We start from the raw sequence: 6,101 nt of genomic DNA on the forward strand, positions 1-6,101 counted from the left end.
CAAAGCAGGAGGCCAAACGTTTATGAAAAGCGCACAACATTATAGCAGGAATAGCAGGTAATAGCAGGTTATAGCAGGTTATAGCAGGACAGAGCCTGCCAGCACGACCAAGTCGCGGGGGGTCTCTCTAACAACGGACCAGGCCGGTCTTAAATAGGGGACCAGTCCTTGTTGACAGGGTGGCTCTTTAGGTACAGGTGTTGACGTCTCCCCTTATGTGCTGAACAGCCTTTTAGGTAGCAGGTGTTGATCAGCCTTTCCATCGTCCTCAGGAATGCTGCTTCCGTAGCTGAGAGCTGTGGAATAAACGATCGACTGGCGTCGGTTGACGGACCGGCTGGGCGAAGACGCCGTTTTCCGGGATTGCAGACAAAGCATGCAGGGGTTGATCCCTGCTTCCAGGTGGCAGGTGCTGGCCCTTTTCTTGGACTCAGGGCAGACGCTGACCGCGATGCCGTGAACTTCCAACGAAGTGCACGTGTTTATTCGTTTCCCCGTTCGGTCAGGTGCTCTGGCACAACAATATATGTGCATTTAAACCTAGGGGTGTTAGTCCGCGCCGATTGCAGCCATGGCGGCGAGTGTGGAACACTCTTTTTCTGCCTGTTGGCGTCACGTAGCACGTGATATATATATATATATATATATATATATATTATATATATATATATATATATATTATATATATATTGTGGATTATTAAAAGAAACGTGAACCTATCCAACGTACTGCAACCGCTATCATTTTCTCGCTTGCGAGTAAAGTCGCAGTTGTAGTGCTTTAAGTGGCTAGTAATTGTCAGGCGCCGTATGTATTGCGTATTGTCCTGTTCCATGTATATTCGTCATCATGCCCGGTGCACGCTCTTCTGGGAACAAGCAAATGCAGCACTTATTTCATTGTGAACCTGGAAACTCTACGGCATTCAGAGAATGCATACTATAGGTCATTTTAAGAATGCCGGTTTGCCGTGCGGTAAATATACGGAAATACCGTACCATCGTGGTCGACACGTATAACATTTTTTAGTCGGCAAGACCTCTATTAGCCATGTTGATCATCTCACCGCGTTATCGCACGCAATGAGCAACTGGCGCGGCTAAAAAGTAAACGTAAAAAACAAATGTTGCGTGCCGACCACTACGGTACGGTATTTCCGTACTTACCGTATACGGTAAAACGGCACTGCCAGAAGACCCGCTCTTGTTCGCGTGTAGGGATTGGCGTCGCAATGTTTTTCCATGCACGTCCTCGCATGTTTGCGAGGTGTTTTACGGAATAATAAGGACGTTTTTTTCGTTTTTACTACTACCTAGTTGCGTGCTCGATTTGTGCTCCCGAGTTAGTAGAGTCTTTTAGCAAGTTACGGAAATACGGTACGCAAATACGGTAAGGCAGCACGGTACCGCTCCTCCTTTCCCGGTCGTTGAGCGGCCAAAGCACAACCAGCGGGAAAGGAGGAACGCCACCGTACGTCCTTACCGCATTTGCGTACCGTATTTCCGTAACTTGCTAAAACTCTTTTTGATGGTATAGGTAATACTACGATTCAGATGCTGTGCGCATAAAGATCAGGTTGTAGTTAGGCCGCCAGCGAACTTGGGGTTCGAAAACATTGCTTCGTGCTCTGTTTTCGTCCTTTCCAGCTTTTTTTTTTTTTTCGAATCAGCTAACGCTGCTTATACAAAAAGCAAAGCTTGGGTGGCTTCTGCAAGTGTCGTGACACGCTATTTACCTGCGCCAAATTTAAAAAGCGACGAAACACTGTAAATGCTCTCATTTGGACCTTTACACAAGAGAGTTTTGGTGCCGGGGCCCCAAAGCGCCTTGCGTATTTAATCCGTTGAACTCTTGTATTCTCCATGGGTGCGGCTGGGAGTACAAAGGAACGCAAGAGCGTGCGTACGTAAGCCGCTTGGTTCACCTGCACTAAAACTCTCTATAGTGTGAAAAAGGTCCTCCGTTGACGTCGAAACTCCATAGGCCTGTTCGGAAATAACGCTGTGATGCCTTTGCTCTTTCTCTCTCTCTCGCTATTTATTTTTACGTCTCCACAAAAGAAGCTTTCGCGTCAGAAAAGACGCAAAAAAAGGCGCTATAGAACGAAAGACGAATGTTGAGCACACGCCGTCACGCTCATTCTTGTCGTCTATGCTAATACCCAGTCGCGTCTACGTAACTGTTCATTGGTCAGGAGGTATTCTAAGGAGACGAAATACTCAACCTAGCAAGGTTTCGATGTCTTGTCATGCGCTCGAGTGACCCGGAGGCCCATTGTATCATAGTACGTTCTGTGAGGTTTGAGAGCTTGGTTACGCCATTTGACAGGCAACTGAACAGTGCGCGTCCGGTGGTAGCAGGAGGGGCAAGTTTATCACATCATAGCCGCGCTTACCGCTTTTCTATTAGAGCGGGCCAAGCTATGTTGCAGTACAGCCTTTGCGCACTCCGGTGTTTCGCAGCAACAAATTACAACTACCAGAGATGCGAAAATTACTCTTACGTTACTAATTACGTTACTAATTACGGCACTAATTAATTCTGGAATTTCTTCTGATGTGCTTAAATTGCATTACAAATTACAGCTGGCCAAAAGTAATGACCGTATTCCTGTTACTTTTGAAATTACTTCAACAAAAGTTCATCATTCATGCACAAATTCATGTACACTTTATTTACGCTCTGGAGTTTTGAGGGCCGTGGCCTTCCAGCAAAGTGATTGGATGCTTCGAGTTCGGATGCTAAGTGACTTTTCTGTGAACCTGCCTCGATCCCACGCTTGGGGTCTGGCACTCAGATGAACTTATTTTTCCTTCCTTGTTTGGTCCGTTTTTTATGTCATAAGGGAAGCGGACATGCTATATTTTAATCTAAAGCAATAAGGAAAGTAACAAGTAATTTTCTCGAATTACTCGCTTGATGTAATTCGTCGTCATATTAATCATTACAGCTAAGTAATTTAATTACTGTAACTTCATTACTACCAGGTCTGATGGACTACAAGGTGACGAATACATTCACTTGATAATGGGGAGGCATGCAGAGGCATGCAGAGCTCTTCAGGTGTGTCGGGTGGCGTTCAGAAAGAAGCCTTGGCCGATTTCGTTTTTTAATACGCATACATGCAATAATTCGCGCAGTTTCTGCACGACTGTCATGGTTATTTAAATGAACTGAGTCATATGCCAAACCATAAGCTGCCAGAAGAACAAAAAAATGTATTTATTGCAAACGCTCGATTTCGCGTTTCCCGTTCAATACGTAATGTTCTCCAATAAGGCAAAATGAAGGAAGCATTGCTTTCTTCCGGTCTAATAAATCACCCGTCCACAATATCAAAAACTATACTCTTGTCGCGAGAAGACTCCTCGTAATCTAGATAAGGCGAAGACAGAAAATACTTGGTGGCGACGTCGCCTTGAATTTCCCGCGCCGGCTTGATTGACGTCATAGATTTTGACGGCTTAACAGGATCTGTATAATTACGTAACAGGATCTGTATAATTTATCGGTGAAAATAAACGACACCGTGTTCTATTAGAGTCAGAGATTTAACATGGCAAGGTTCAGAAACTTTCGTTCATCCAACGTGGCCAAAATACGAAAAAAAAAATTGATGTTGGTGACATCATAGTTGTTGGGATTTCGGCGCAAAATTGATGAAATGAAACTTTGAACCTCAATTTTTCATCTGATAGCGAACCTATGACCATCAACATAACAATACAGTTCAGAAGAAAAAATGCCCACGTTTTTTCAGAAAAAAAAATCCAGCCTGATTTAGTGTTTCGCTTTAGTCTTTCTTTATCGGTTCATCCGAAGTGTGTTGAGATCATTTGTGAGGAAGATGTTTCTCAAACACGTGGGCGTTTGAGCTACCTTTTTTCATTTACTGCCCATTTTGTTAGGAGTAACTGAACGAGCAACAATGAGCAGACGTGGCAGATGCGTTGGAAATGTTTTACCATGTAGTCAAGTGTATTACTGGACCGTCACAACGTGGCGTTGCACTGACAGTGATGAAGCGTCGAGGCGCACACGAGAGCTCGGTCGAACGGGGATGCTCGCACGCGCGCCGGCCGCCGTAGCGAGCGCGCGCGGCGGCGACGCGTCGGGAGCGCACGCGCGCGCGCTGCTCCCCTTTCGGAGAGCCACCCCCGCCGGCCAAAATGGTACGACCCTGGACCCGAGCAAGGTCACGCCGTACCAGTACAATGCACGCTCCACAAACCGGCGAGCATCGCGTCGCTTGGACAACGCTCGCGGGGAGGCCCGTTGATAGAGTCGGTGGCGGCGCTCCGCGCCGCGTTTGCCTGCTGCCTCGATGCTGCGGGGCGCCCGCGGCCTGCTGCGCGCATGAAGAAGGCGTTTCGACTCGTGCACGCTGTTGACGCACCGAGCCAGTAGGAAAGCAGTGGCACACACGAGTGTTCGTCGTCGCAGCGGCGCAGTGTTTATGAAACGATGTTGACTCTAAGCCTAACCGGCGAGCGGACTACACGGAGGCGGCATGTTTCGCATCTGTTCGTTCGCGATCGGCGTGCGTGCCAGCTGGAATACCCGTGTTGACTGAGCGGCACAGCATCGTACCACATAAAGGCAGTGGTAGTACGTTTTCCGCGTTCCTCGCTACAGCTACCGAGATCGTCTTCGCCACGTGTATTTTTTTTCCCCCGACGCGTCATCGCGCCCTGACTGAGATGCCGTCCGTCGCAGGTGATCGTGCTGCGTCGAGAAAACTGCGCATACCTGTGCTTCGCAAGAGAAGGCCTAGGAACTGATGCACAATCATGGACTCTTGAACGTTACTTGGATTCATTAGTGTAGTGTGCTGCGTTTTGACCCTTGTTCACCAGCCAAGCCCACCAATGAAGTCGATGTTCGGACAAAGCATGCCCGGCGGTCCGCCGGCAGACCCATTTTATTCATCGCCGTTTTCGTCCTATTTCAGAAGACACACGCCGTACTTTGGCCAGCCGGACTACAGAATCTACGAGATGAACAAGCGGTTGCAACAAAGGACGGAAGTAAGTGCACCGTTTTGTTTCAACATTGTAGCAGGCTGGAATGGCGGCTTTTGTTGCCGCCTTCACGTTGTAATGATCATCAGCAGTAGTACAATACTCTCAGTAGTAAGTTGCGCCTAACTAATGCACAAGACCGCTGTCGTCTGCGTGTGTTGAACAGGTAGATATTTGTGCACATTTGTTCTTCGGGTTGTCGCATTGGATTACGCGTTGATTTCAGAAATATCGCTTTGAAAGGTCGATTTTAGTAATCACTTCAACGAAGTTTGCGCTTTATATTGTACTCAAAAAATCGTTTTCTGTTTCCTTCGTGCTTATTCTGGAGCAGGAGAGCGACAACTTGTGGTGGGACGCATTTGCAACAGAGTTCTTCGAGGACGATGCCACCTTGACGCTCACATTCTGCTTGGAGGATGGGCCAAAGCGTTACAGTGAGTAAATTAATGTTTTGCAGCTAAAATGAGCCATTAGTACTGTGAACTTTGATAGTCGAAGTGCGTTATCACCATTATTCGTAAGCGGCGAGAGTCGTCATAGATACCTTTCGTGCAAATGCGTTTCTTGTTTTCCTTCTCTGTGGCGATGACAAGGAATGTGATGATTGGATGACGATATATTTGCCTAGGATAACGCTTATTTCTTCTCTCAGAAATTTTCGTGCCCTTTGCAACTCAAATTCACTCATGATTTCTGTATGTAGAATTGACTTAGATTTTGAATTTGAAAAGGGATAGGGCAGTTGATTTACACCTGTGTAGTGCGGTCATTTTCGATCACGATCGGGCTTGATCCTGTTTAAATTTCTCAATCACGATCGACGGTGAGCTCAGCTGCACGTTCGAACGATGCGACATTTGGTGCTCAAGTGGACCAGATGTCTTTAGTTGGTCTAAAGCACTCATATGACATGTGGAGTTTGCATGTAAAGCGTTTGAAGTCCCATTTTTCAAAAAAATATTTCGATTGTCGTGGATCATTGCAAACGAACGATTATCGTCTGCTGATCGTCTGGAACACTCAAGAACTTCACGGGGTCGTGGCTGTAAAACGTCGATTTGCAAAATATGTGTAATT

At 46.7% G+C, this 6,101-nt stretch overlaps 1 long non-coding RNA gene across 1 annotated transcript; it reads left to right on the forward strand.

Annotated features, from left to right (window-relative positions):
• Positions 1-4,017: 4,017 nt before the first annotated feature.
• On the forward strand, positions 4,018-5,458 carry LOC125756477 (uncharacterized). Its single transcript, XR_007414533.1, has 2 exons — positions 4,018-5,027; positions 5,353-5,458. It is a non-coding gene; the product is annotated as an uncharacterized LOC125756477 (long non-coding RNA).
• Positions 5,459-6,101: the final 643 nt, after the last annotated feature.

This window comes from Rhipicephalus sanguineus, unplaced genomic scaffold, assembly GCF_013339695.2.
Source record: "Rhipicephalus sanguineus isolate Rsan-2018 unplaced genomic scaffold, BIME_Rsan_1.4 Seq10033, whole genome shotgun sequence".
Classification (NCBI taxonomy): Eukaryota; Metazoa; Arthropoda; class Arachnida; order Ixodida; family Ixodidae; genus Rhipicephalus; species Rhipicephalus sanguineus.